This window comes from Triticum dicoccoides, chromosome 2B, assembly GCF_002162155.2.
Source record: "Triticum dicoccoides isolate Atlit2015 ecotype Zavitan chromosome 2B, WEW_v2.0, whole genome shotgun sequence".
Taxonomy (NCBI): Eukaryota; Viridiplantae; Streptophyta; class Magnoliopsida; order Poales; family Poaceae; genus Triticum; species Triticum dicoccoides.
In genome coordinates this window covers 41,815,412-41,829,324 of record NC_041383.1, presented here as the reverse complement: position 1 = coordinate 41,829,324, position 13,913 = coordinate 41,815,412, and the positions used below count along the sequence as shown (strand labels likewise).

The following is a 13,913-nucleotide window of genomic DNA, read 5'->3' as shown; positions in this document are numbered from 1 at the left end:
TTACAACGTGTAGTATCGTAAAATACCAGCAAACGAAAAAGAATTAAAATGGAAACACAAAATTAAATGAAAAAGAAATCATAAAACTAAAAAACCCCAAACCTTATAGTACCGGTTGGTCTTACCAACCGGTACTAAAGGGCTCCAGGCCCCCGGAGCTGGCTCGTGCCACGTGGTTGCCCTTTAGCACCGGTTCGTGCTGAACCGGTACTAAAGGGGGGGGGCCTTTAGTGACCACACTTTAGTGCCGGTTATGGAACCGGCACTAAAGGGCCTTACGAACCGGTGCTATTGCCCGGTTCGGCACTAGTGTACAGCCGCTACAAATATTGTTTGTGGAACATTATATCAAAGAAAATAGTATTAATCGGAAAAGCTTACATGAAACGAAGCACGAGTTTAATAGGCATTTTCAAAAAAAGGTGGTTTGTATATACTACTTACAGAAGTAATCTTTTAGGTTTGGGACAGAAATTAAGTGGAGATTTAAGAAATTTATAACTTTCATGTAATGTGGCCACACTCCCAGTAATGAATATTAAAATAAGTTAACTTTTAGACTGCATTTCACATATTATACTTTGCGTGAAATAATATTTTAAACAACATGCAATGTGTTCAATATCATATTTTACAATGCTAGCTATGCTCCTGGCATCTAGTTAGCAACTGTAACAGCAGGGTGATAAGCTTCTACAAATAGTGTATATTTACGATCTATTATCATTAAAAATGATTATGTTGTCACCATAAATGTATTTTAAGTATTTTTTCCTCATAATTTGTATACGAAATATGTTGTTCTGGTAATTACTCCATATATAATTTAACAGCGAATGCTTGTTAGCGTACCATTAACGTGCATGTCAAGGCTTCCTTTGCGAAGATACTCGAAGCAAATTAACTGATATGGAGATTCAACTAAAATGGTCTTCCCCTCGTTCATTGCAATGTATTTTTCTGGTCCAGCACAATAACCATTATATTTTACTATATTAGGGTGCTCAATCTTTGTGAGACAGTTGACCTCATCCACAAATGCTTTGTCGTCAATTGCCTCTTTGAATTTCTTGACAGCAACAAAACCATCTCGAAGCACTCCCTATATGTTTCTCCATATATACAAGTATTATTTAACAAGCACACTTGCCTAAGAAAATTATGATAAAAGTCTTAGAAAGCTTTTTTTTGCCCCAATAAAACTCCTACCTGGAGACGTATTTAGAAAACTTCTACCTGAAAACACACAAAAAAACTCCTGCTTTTGCATAAAAAAGACCAAGTAATCTATGTACCTTGTAAACCACTCCGAATCCACCACTACCAATCTCTGCCTTCTTGGAAAAATTATCTATTATGTCGGTCAAACATGATGGAAACATACTTTTATCATCATATTGTTGAAAAAATAGATCCTTAAGATAATAGTCTTTCCTATCTTTATGCGTCATCTCTGTGCACTTTGAAACCTGTAAAACATGATAATGTACCAAATATGGAACACCATCACTTTGCAAACAAAAAGGTCCTAACTCCTACAATCAACATAATTTTTAACAGATTTATAATTAACATGCAAAGTATTAAAAATGTAGGAGAATAGTAATCTGGTGAGGGGAATTAATTATCGTCATCAAGGCATTAAAATAATTTTGGCAACAAATTATAATTCATAAACATATTCTAAAAATGTTTTCAACATGGAAAAAGTAATCATTGCATTTGGAAGTAAGACATTAGGTTTTGGGATAGCGAATACAACCTTTTCTAAATCAATATCTATAGCACAATACAAATATGTCATTGCATATTAAAAAGGCATACTTAAACATATGACCCACGGGTGACTTTTTAAAGTGCCTTTCTAACTAGCTCAACTCAAAAAACAATACCGACGGCTGATTTATAAGTCTCAACAAAAGAGACCCAGCCAACTCCATGGTCCAATGGAATTTTCTCCACACATAGATGAAAAAAAATTAGATGAATGAAAGAGTGAGTTATTTGTGTAGTATATTTTTAGAACAAAGAAATCAGTTCAAAAAGTGGCAATGAAAGTTATATTTTAGGTAATATCCGCGAGTAACCTGCCAAGCTACTCTTGCAAGCATGACTGGATAGGAGACAAAGTAGAAAGTGCAATGAATGGCTTGTGGAGGGGGGATCGCGATTTTGAGACCCTATTAGAAGTGTTAATAGATCACAGTAGGGATGAAGTAGCTGAATATTTTGGTGTCAATCTACCATATATTGAGAGGACTCCTGAGAGGACAATATGTAGGAGGCATCATAGAGCCGTCAGACAAGAGGCTAAGTGCGTATATGAAATAAATGTAGCGGCCGCAGGCACATGAACTATACTACATAGAACTAGTACATAGTGACAGAGACAGGGTTGTACAACTTGTGCGTGGAATAAGAATGAGTATTACGTGCTTCCTATTCCGTGTACACCACCCAAAAGCTATGTCTCAAGTACCAAAGATTTTATTCCAGAACAAGGAAGGATTTCCCGTATAAAAAAAATGAAGAGGCGGGCAATTTGTGAGCGTGTCTGCGTGTGTGTGTGGGGGGTGGTCATGAACTGGTGATATGTCTATGGAGCTTCTATGTTTGTTTGTACTCGTTGTTCCTAAAACAGGTAAATAAAAAGTACCACATCACTATAAAAAATATGAGATTAATAAGATTAAATTATAGAAGTGGGACGAAGGTGTGCTGTGCTTTATGCATGATCAGGGGTAGTTCCTTTACCATGGTGATATTGTCTTCTCTTTGGTTCTTATCTTCCTTCTCCTGAAGAAAAAGTTTATGCAATGTCTCTCACTACTGTAAAATTGTATGGAAGATTGCATCTCTAATGCCCTTAATTAGTAATTAATACATACTAGTAGAATGCCCGTGCATTGCAACGGGCTTTTGAAATATTTTGCAAGAGTTATACAAAGATAATGCATGTTAAATTTCACACGTATAGACAATATAACACAATCATAACTAATTATTATTGAAGGCCACTTCACTTGCAATGTAATTTGATAATAAAAAGAAAAAGTAACGACATATGCGTGTAACAAATTGAGCGATGTTCCAACTAAACATCTATTATAAAATGAAGATCTACTTTATGCGCTTATGAAATTCTTGCACAATATCAGGAAGGTTGCCTTTAGCTTCATTACCATGATGTTTTAGCAAGTACTCCCTCTGTCCGGGAATACTTGTCATAAAAATGGATACAAATGGATCTATTTAGAACTAAAATACATCTAGATACATCCATTCCTCGGACAAGTATTTCCGGACGGAGGGAGTATAATAAAAAGTGTTTCCTCAACTCATACCCATCCTGCACAAACAATATATGCATGCTAGTAGAGTGCCCTTGCGTTACCACGGGCTTTTGATATATTTTTACGCGTAGAGACAATATAACACAGAAACAACTGTATAATAGTTGAAGTCCACTTCACTTGCAATGTAAATTGGTAACAAAAGGGAAAATTGACGATGTATACATATAAAGCGATGATCCAACCAAAAATCTATTACAAATTATTTATCTCACCATGTAAGCATGCCACCTCAGCATAGAATTATGAATGGAATAAGTCCCACATAACATGCAACCATGCACAAAGAAAGAACCACCACAAATTTAAAGTTTCATCAACTGGTTCCTGCAGCACTATGCGAGGTATCCTCTAGCTAAAAAGAAGTGATTCACTCTCTCACCCCAGAACACACTCCAAAGCACATCACTCATAGTGACATCTCATTCCCCAGGTTACCCACCCCACACCATCACAATCTCTCTCCACCACAACTTCTCTCTGCCAATGTATTGCCACGGAATAATACAATAACAAAGTGATCTTTAAAATGTGTGACGAATATGAAGACATCTTTTCACATCCCCCCCCCCCCCAACTGTGCCCTCCATCTTCATTCTTGCCACCGTGCCTGGTCACTATTTCAAAATCTTATACTTCCACATATTATAACTTCTTAACAAATTGAAAGATTCTTTTGATTTTTTTGGTACTGAGTAGTCAGTTGAGCTTTCGCTCTATTCATATTTTATTGTTCAGCTAAGTAGTCATTCTCTTCATTCACCCTGGCTCTAGCATTATTTACAGTTCAAAAGTCGTACCATTGTGGACCCTCTTTCTTAAACATGAGTTAATACCTCAAATGATCCTCGTGTAATACGAGAAATGACATATTGTATGTCTAGGTTTCAAATTAACTGTTTCTCACCATTCTTGAGAGATGGCGTGTATTACAAATATTGAAAGATGCACATAGTGCAATGTCAAAATTTGTGTTGTTTGACTACGACAAATATAACATTTCTCTAACCACAAATAGGGATGGCACCCGCAGGGTATGGGTACGGGTGGAGCTACCCCATACCCTTACCCATCCACCCTGAACATACCCATCACCCATACCCATGCCCGTTAAGGGTACAATTTTTCCCATACCCGTCACCCGACAGGGTATATGGGTACCCGCGGGTAAAAATACCCGCATTTACAACACATCAATTGAGTAGAAAATAGTTGTAAAAAGCAATATATAGTCATAAATTATTAATAGCAACAAAGTTTAAACAACAATGTACAATAACGTATTGTAACAACAACACAATCTCATAAACAAAAATACTTTCCTATAAAGTGACACACAAAAATGTTAAAAACAACACATAATCATAAATAACAACACATAGGCATACACTTTATGTTCACAAAATCATGATAAATTATAGAGATAATTTGACTACACATTAGAGTTTTTACCTAGCGTGATTAGGAGGGGAAAATTAATACATTAGGATATTAACGGAAACCCACTTGTCAACATTTTAGATGGGTACATGGGTACGCGGGCATGGGTTATAAGATCCCATACTCGTACCCATTCTACCCGATGGGTATGATATTTTCCCATTTAAGTACCCATGGGTAAATTTTTATCCCATACCCTTACCCTAATAGGGTTTTTACCCGTAGGGTATGCGGGTAATGGGTACCCATTGCCATCCCTAACCACAAACAAGCAGTGAAAACCATATAATGCTTCCATTCAAAACTACAAGGCGTAATTCAACTGTAAAAATGCATGCCTTGCATATAATTAGTCAAATAATTTGTAGTTTACATCACATAAAATAGACATATTTAGATTTATAACCAGCGACTAATTTTCGTGGGTTGCCATGGAATAAAAATATATTAACATGTTGATTAAACAATTATATTAATAAAAAATGTTAGTTAAACATAGTGACATGTAGTTTTCATTCCTATAGTGATGAATACTGTTTTTTTTGAGCAACACGACAGAAGCTCTGCCTTTCATTAAGAAGAGAACTGCCCGAGCACACACGCACACACGCCAACCGAGCTGAAAACATGGCCACCTAAGTGACAAGAGATGACACCGAACCACCCAACCAATTTTGCGAGATGTCGCTCCGATGTCCACACCGACCCCGAGGCCGCAAACCAGCCTAGTCGAAAGCTCTATCACCCTATCAACCAAAGCCAACACCCTCGCACATGAAATGTCCGGAGCCGCCACTCCAACTTCCACACAAACCTCGAGGACGTGAATCAGAATGGTCAACGACATTGCTGCCCAAGCGACCAAACTTAACACCACGCGCATGCGAGTTCCGGAGGCCCCGTTCCGACTTCCACATCGGGCAGCCGCACACTCACCTAGTCAACGATGAAGCTAACCACGCCGTAGAGCCACCACCAATCAATGAGAGACCAGACCTCCAAGACGTTGCCCCAAGGAAGGAGTGACGAGAACACCCTCGACGCCCGCTTCATCGAAGACTGAAGCTTGGGTTTTCACCTGAACAACTCGAGATCGAGACGGCGAGGCACCGCCACCAACCACCACCTCCGCGCCCGGCAACACCACCACGAATCCTCCTAACAAGATGGAAGCCCCGCTCCGACCTCCAGGTGCAGTGTCGCTGCACCGCCATCCTTCATCCTGTTGTTGCCACTGCACACCTCGGGCTGGAGACACCGGAGTAGAACCCAGTCGGCACTATGCGCATGCAACACACACCTCACAGAGCCATCGCAACACCACCACCGATGTTGCCTCCAAGCCGGCCACCGACCGCACAGGTGCTGGGACAACTGCAACCACCTGCTCAGGCGGCGTCCTGCACGGCCAAATCTAGCCAGACCAGGCACCCGATCAACGCAAATCTGGCAGACACCACCACTGCAACTGCGACAAGCGCACACGCCAACCTCGAGGTTGCGCACCAACCGAGCTGAAAACACGACCACCTAAGTGACAGGAGATGACACCCAACCACTCAACCAATTTCGGAAGCCGCCGCTCCGACGTCCACACCGACCCCGTGGCCACAGACCAGCCTAGTCGAAAGCTCTATCACCCTATCGTCCAAAGCCAACACCCTCACACATGAAATCTCCAGAGCCACCGCTCCGACTTCCACACCGACCCCGAGGCCGCGAATCGGACTGGTCGACGACATTGCCGCCCAAGCGACCAAACTTAACACCACGCGCAAGCGAGTTCGGGAGGTGCCGCTCTGACTTCCACATCGGCCCCAAGACCACGCACTCGCCTAGTTGGCAATGAAGCTAACAAAGATGAAGAGCCATCACCGCACAGACGAGGCCAAATTAAGCACAACCGCCACACTGGACCACCGGCACAGCCCAGGAGCCGCTGGCCACCCAACAAAACAGACGCAACACCTTCGTGCCACAACACCTTTGTTGCATCTCCTCGAGCATACGCGCGTCCTCACACCGCTGCCGACCCACGTCGACGCCGGAGCTCACATAGCCAAGACGCTCCCCCTGCCAAGATCCGAAATTGCCAAATCCGCCGCAACCACACCGTAATACATCCCCACCACCGCCCACACCGCCCGGGCTCTGCCCAGCTTCGCACTCCGACGGCGGTGAGGGAAAGGGGAGTAGGAGAGGGGGCCTAAGCCGACAGATTTTTTGGCACCCTAGTGCAGCCCACAAAGCTGCACGGGAGCAAGGGGAGAAGAAGAGCGAACCCAACTTGGCCGTTTTCCGTATCTCTGACAAATACTGATTGTCTCTTCCGCTTCTTTCCTCCCTGACCGTCGTGCCTCCTAGCCGCCCTCACTTTGCACAAAAAACAATGTGGTATATTTTTCCCTACCAATATAGGGAAAAAAAACTATCTCGCTATGCTGACACAACTCGAGTAGATTTCATCTCAAAAAGGAACTCCAGTAGTTTTTCTTGCTCCAACTGTACTTGCGAGGCATCTTTCTTCTTCTGCTACAAGGACACAAACATGATCAAGGCTTAGAAGATTGAGTTCATTTGATCAAATAAATATGAGGTCTAATAGTATTTTTCATGATGTACGTTGTACAGTCCAAGGAAGTTACTCTAGTACAATGGTGTGCACTATTGTCCAGGCGACCAGATATTCAAGTAGCAATCATATATGAAAAGAAGTCATGATGTTACTAAATCAGGCACTAAAGTGATGGCCAGTGAACACATACTATCATATTACCCCTGTTAAAATAATTACAATCTAAGTGGCGGACAAAGAAACAAGCATATATACTTGAGCCTATAGTTTACTTTGCAGCAGCTGCCCTGAAAGAAGAAAACAAAGAGGCCACATCTATCTCCTGTAAACCACGGTTGTCAACTGAGACACCGCAGTCACCGACACGAACACACGCAGTTGTTCTAACAATTTGTGAGAAGCACAACTAACAATTCAGCCAATGCATAAGGCGGCGCCGCTACAAGCAACTGAGACACCGCAACCCCGTAGGTTCAAGTGCATCAATCCGAAATGCGGAGAGAAACACAATGCAACTTGATATTGTGGTTCCAGGATCGATCAACATGTATGAAATATGTAAGGAGCAGACAAACTGGTAGAAAGATTAGTAAAACTTGTCACCTGTCTGTACCTTCTTTCTAGCGATGCGGGTAATCCAGCAACATCAAGGATGCCGGCGAGAGGGCTCGCATCACCATAATGTTTCCTCCGGAAGTTGGCCCTCCTGTTCCCCAGCAACCCCCTGCGCTTCCTACTCCCAGCCTCTGTTATTTTCAATGCCACACATGTACTCCCCCCTGTAGATTCTCCTAGCGGCGCGAGCGAAGCAACGAAGCACCTGACATCGCTGTTGCGGTTTTTTCCTTCCTTTCCACTTCAGCATGTGTTCTTTCCTTCATTATGTGTGTACAATATGATTATGCAGTGCACAAACAAGACACAAAGACAAATATTAAGTGCCACACACACCGTCCCTACAAAAATTCCTGAAAAGTTAAATTTGAAGTAATCAACCCAAAACAAAAACATCAAAACCTAAGCATTTCTTTTAGAGGCAATCAATATTCACTGAGCTCATATTTGGATTTCAGATTTCAGTGAGCTAACCTGCTTGGAATGATACAGGTTCAAATCATCGATCTTGACTCAAATAACCCATAACATAAAGTTGCACGTAATTCAGGACCTACCAGAATCGAGTCTATGCACACATATGTCTAGGCATGAAACATAATGCAAAACCCTGTCGAATTAATGCCCATATTCTTTTCTGGTACCTCAAGCATCGCCCAGAAACTGATTAGACCTTATATCACAAAGAAGAATTTTATGCACAAAAATCAATTTGATCTCTGCATAAAAAAGACTGAATTGGTTTGTTGCTTCATGCACAAAAATCATTTTCATTGTTGCCTCTAAAAGGACAGATTACAAAAAATCAATGCAGGTTATGCATCTGGGACAAAATATAGTACCTTGGCCTCTTACAGAACATGGCGTCAAGCATTGAGGCACGCGCATCACCCAGACCATTTTTCGAGACTTCGAAGGTAAAGGGCGCTGGCCTGTCCACACGAAGTGCGGACCGGGGGCATTTTCAGCGAGATCTTTTATGATTCTTCTCCATGTTTTTAATCTCAAATGCATGGGCCACATCAGTTGCATTTTTTAATCTCACAGAGAACTCAAGAAAAATTGCATTCAGACCTGCATACGTCTGAACTCAGTAACATTGAATTTGCAAAGACGGTTGCATCTATCATACATAGATAGGAGGGACATGAAGGATCATATGATGCTTACCTTCAAGGTGTTCTTGAAGATTTCCATTGGAAACGTACTCCACATTGATCAACTAATCACCACTATACTCAAGAAACCCACTAAACCTAACCAGTCTGATGATTCAATGTACTGGATGTAATGCTTTATTTTCCCCTGCTACTATTTCAGATTGTGTACCACATACGTATAGGTATCATAAATGAATAACATGGTTAGATTTCGCAAGAGTTGTGTAGCAAATTCTACATTCAATGTCTGGTAAGTTACTCATAGTATTGACTATACCTTATAGGATGCACCAATGATGGTCAATAGTAACTTTTAGAGACCAGACATATCGAAGTTGCAGTTGATGGTTAGCACATCAAATTGCTGTCTCAAATGTTGCCGTCCATAAATGATGCAGAAAATCTCCAATAAAAGGAAAATACATCACTCTTGTAGTAGTTATTATTACTCTAGTATCCTTTCCAAAAAGTGTTGTATTCTTCAATTGTAGGCCCTCAAAATGTGGCAAATCAGTAGCAAATTCAGCCAAATGAGCTCTATCTGCAAAAAATTGTGAGGATCAAAAAAATATATTATCTCTCTTATGATGATAACGTATGTACAACAACGGTTATTACAAAACTTCCAGCGCCCATAAACAGTCCAACTTATAAAGGTTATCACTAAAAAAACATAGTTTCAAAAGATCAGAATTTATCCTTGGAACAGATCTTTCAATAAACTGCAAGCATCATACACATAACGAAAACACTGCCCTATAACAGAATGAACAAGCTAAAGTGAATGCAAGCATGCTTTTAGTGCTTAGTCTATAACAGGTGGGTAAAGTTCCTCCTTGTTCCCATGTTCATCATCCCCTGTTGAAGAAGAAACATCATCTCGATGTAAAATCATGGTGATTGACTCAAGGGAATAGAGAGCAAACACACCTCCTTCAAGCGAATTCAACAATTGATGTGCTGCAGCGAGCGGTGGTTTATGATCTCCCTCGCCAAATTCTCATCAATCTGCAAACACATCAGAACACCCAAAAATTTGCCCCGTTACTAAATTTGCAGCATGAGAATCCTGAGGACATCAGAAAAACTCTACCGAGCGTCCCATGCTTGTAGTCCTACATATCACGAGGAGCGTCGTGGATGATAGGAGTGGTTGCAGCCGACGGGGTGAGGACGGTGAGGCGAACCAACGACAACGACGGGGGGAGAAGTACCATCGTGGTTGAAGGAGATGCGCGACAATGAATAAACAGTTAATTGGAGTCCGTGCATTGCCACGGAGTAACAAAATATATATACATAGGAATTTCATGTGATATGGAGTCAAAGGCTATTCGCGTGTGATGATATCTCATGGTCATGATGTGATAGGTAAATGTGTCTCCTCATCGTCTTTCCACCCCACTCCCTCGTCCTAGCCACCACGCGTCACTCAACTTCCTTCCTCCCACCATGCTTTTTATCTCGTTTTCCCCTACCTCCAACTTGCACGACACTACTAAGTTTCTTAATCAACAATTGTAATCTTCTCCGGTTGTACATCCCCTTAGATTATTAATATTGGCATGTATATGTTCTGAATAAGGACTATGAAAATGGACTCCCTCCGATCCATATTACTTGTTGCTTAAATGGATGTATTACTTGTCACTCAAATGGATGCATTCGAGCACTAAAATGAATTTAGATACATGAATGGAAAAGTAATATGGATAGGATAGACCTGGGTATCAGCAGCCCGGCCCGAACCCAACCCAAAAAACCTGGGCTGGGGCGGGTCAGGCTTTGTGGTCGGGCCAAGCTCGGGCCTGAAAATTAGACCCATTGTGTATACCGGGCAGGGCTTGGGCTTGGGGAATTAGGCAGTTTACACAGCGGCTCGACCTGGCGCTGCCTGAAATTGATCTTTTTATCGGGCCGGGCTTGGTCCTACATATACGTTCTTTCGGTTGGGTCGGGCCGGGCTCAGGCCTGGACTTTGCAAGTCCGGCTTTGACAGTCCCGACCCGAAATCCGACCCAGCCTGAGGCATGCCCAGGTTTAGGATCAAGGGGATATTAAGTTTCTGATGAGAAATGAGAATTCAGAGCAGCATCTCATACTTTATGCAATCAGTTTTCAAGATGATCTATTCGTAGCTTCCATCAAGATTGGGACGCACATTCCACACAATACACATGCAATATGACGAGACTTGATTAATTGTTGATATATATATATGTCTACTATAAAGATAAGTTTACTCAAAAAGGATTTTCTATAAAGGAGGATAATTCGTATTAGGAAAAATAAAGATTTGGGTTCATCCCAAATTATCGCATGCTGGGAAGCTTTTTTATCAGCTCAACATCTAAAATAAAATGACATCTTAGACACACACATCACTTTTTAATATGAAGATAAATGGTAATTTTGAGGAAATAATGTTTGTTAAGCAGATCTATCTACCATTGACTCTACTAAAAACCTACTTGATATAACAATACAAAAATTATATTGAACAGTTTTAACACAAAGCCACAAAGATCAGGGGTTCATTCACAATCACTCACAAAACTGCATACATTCCTAAAGCATGAATGAATTAGAAGCAAAGTCGTTAGATCATAAGAACGCGACCAAAAGCCATGTGTATGACATTTAAAATTGTATAGATCAGAAGAACACGACCAAAAGCCATGTGTATGACATTTAAAATTGTATATGTACATGAAATCCCATCAACATTTACAACACATCTGTCATGCATGTATAAGTAAGCAATGTACGTAGTCAAAGAGAAGCAAATACCTTTTATTTAGGAAAAGAGAAGCCAATACCTTTACAAGGAATTTTTTTACATCTTCAAAACCTGAAGTGCCACTATTTTCTTAATGTCCTTGAGAAAGGCTTATCATAAAATTTTGCCAAAAAATTATTAATCAGAAATAACATCATGGTATATCCATCATCTTGCTAAAAACTATCTGAATCAAACAAAGATGTAATTTTTCAATATCAGTATACAAGAATGTTTACCTGTTGTGTGATGTTCTCAATACGATTTGATTGCTGTAAGAGAAGTTAAATAAAATAAAATTAAAAAATGAGCAAATAAGCATCACATTCCTAATATTTAACAGTATGTACCACATAGGAAGAAATCATATGGCAAATGCATAGTACATAAAAAGGTGCATGTGTGTGCTGCCATAGGAGAACTTGTTTCTTGAATTGTTACTTTAAAGAACTATAATGTTTTGAGGAAGATTAGCATATACTTCAGATACTATTTGAATAAACATAAAAGGAATATAAAATCAACTAAATATTTGTGTGGTTAGAATTTCAGAGCAAGAAATATACCATTACGTTCTTATCCTGCAAAGGAAATATGGAAAGATTTAAATAGGGGAGTTTTTTTAGAGAAGGAGGATGACCCCCGGCCTCTGCATCTGGGAGATGCATACGGCCACTTTATTGATTATTCTCGAGGACCTTACAAAGTGTTACAACAATAAGCCTGAATCCACCATCTAGGCAACATATGCCGCTACTCCTATCCATATGATGAAGGGGTGCTAGCTGGGCCACTACCCAGACCACTCACCTAAACCTAACATCAAAAGCCGGAATCCCTGGCCTAGCCACATACCGGGTCTCGGGCATAAACCGGTCTGACGCACTCACAGGTGTCGTCTCCACCATCTTCCACTGGTCCATCTCCAAGCAGATTGAGGTGCCAACCTCGGCAGGCTCCTCCGCCATCAACGCCACCATGACGCCAAATGACGACCACCTCCTACGCTAGAACATCGCCAAGCAGATGGAGCGCTACCACAAGATGAAGATCAGCGGTAGAATAGATAAAATGCCGCACACATTGCCGCCGCCAAACACCTCACACGCACCACAAAGCGCCCACCGTGCTTCCGGGAACCCCAGGCGACGCCTTCAAGAAGGAGCGCGACGAAGGTATGACGCCGTCGCCCGCAAGGGGAACTAGAGCTTTCGCCCAAATGAAGAGCACAGTGAGAAACGGGATAGGACCTCGACAAGGCCTCCAAGAAGGGAACCGACGCCCACAAGGCGCCGCCATTGTCGTGGCCTCCGCCGACGGCCAAGGGTTTCCCCCGATCCCGCCCCCGTCCCATCCACCCGGCCAAAGACCTGGCCAGGGGAGCGCACGCAGCTGGAGAAGGCGTTGGACTTCATTGAAGCAGGCACGCCGGGTGACGGGGCACCCCGACCCACTGTAGTAGACGTCCACCGAGACCTCGCCGCCCGCACAGCCGAAGTCGCGGACCACCAGCTCCCACAGCGGTCGCCCGTCGAGAGGCCATGCCGTCCACACCGCCCGAGGCCGCCGCCCCGGCATCCACCCACCGCACACATCCCGTCAAAACACGGAGAACGACCCACACCGCCGCCACCAGGAAGACCACACCACGAGCACCCAAGCCGGGCGACGAGGAAGGGCCACGCCGGCCATATCCGGGCGAATCCGGCGATCCCCGGCCCACCAGCCGCCAGGGAGGAGCCGGCCCCGATCCAGGGTCGCGCCGGCCTGATCTGGCAGTCGGACGTTCCCAGGAGACCCCAACATCGGATCGGGAGAAGGGCTAGCGACAGCTCCGGCGACCGACGACCGCCACAGAGGGTCTGCGTCGTTGGCCACCAGGAGCTGGGGAGGTGGGCGGCAGCGTCTGATGCGGGGTGGGGGCGCCTCCAACGTCGAGGCGGGTGCGCGGGGAAACCCCGCCGCCGCCTACCGCCACGCGGGCGGCTGCT

The 13,913-nt window shown here is 42.9% G+C and overlaps 1 long non-coding RNA gene across 19 annotated transcripts in view; it reads right to left on the bottom strand.

Moving 5' to 3' along the window:
• Nucleotides 1–6,643: 6,643 nt before the first annotated feature.
• LOC119362014 overlaps nucleotides 6,644–13,913 on the bottom strand; it is a 16,035-nt gene continuing 8,765 nt past the window's right edge. For 3 of the 19 annotated variants that reach the window (XR_005173074.1, XR_005173082.1, XR_005173093.1), the window contains 9 exons: nucleotides 12,162–12,194; nucleotides 11,934–12,032; nucleotides 10,237–10,258; nucleotides 10,074–10,151; nucleotides 9,421–10,001; nucleotides 9,154–9,291; nucleotides 8,826–9,057; nucleotides 7,982–8,243; nucleotides 6,648–7,322 (listed from right to left, as the gene is read on the bottom strand). This is a non-coding gene — a long non-coding RNA (uncharacterized LOC119362014). Of the gene's footprint in view, nucleotides 7,326–7,971; nucleotides 8,244–8,556; nucleotides 8,703–8,825; nucleotides 9,058–9,153; nucleotides 9,295–9,420; nucleotides 10,002–10,073; nucleotides 10,152–10,236; nucleotides 10,259–11,933; nucleotides 12,033–12,161; nucleotides 12,195–13,913 lie in introns of those variants that run through there. The other 16 variants (XR_005173087.1, XR_005173090.1, XR_005173075.1 and 13 more) reach the window with 15 other exon arrangements.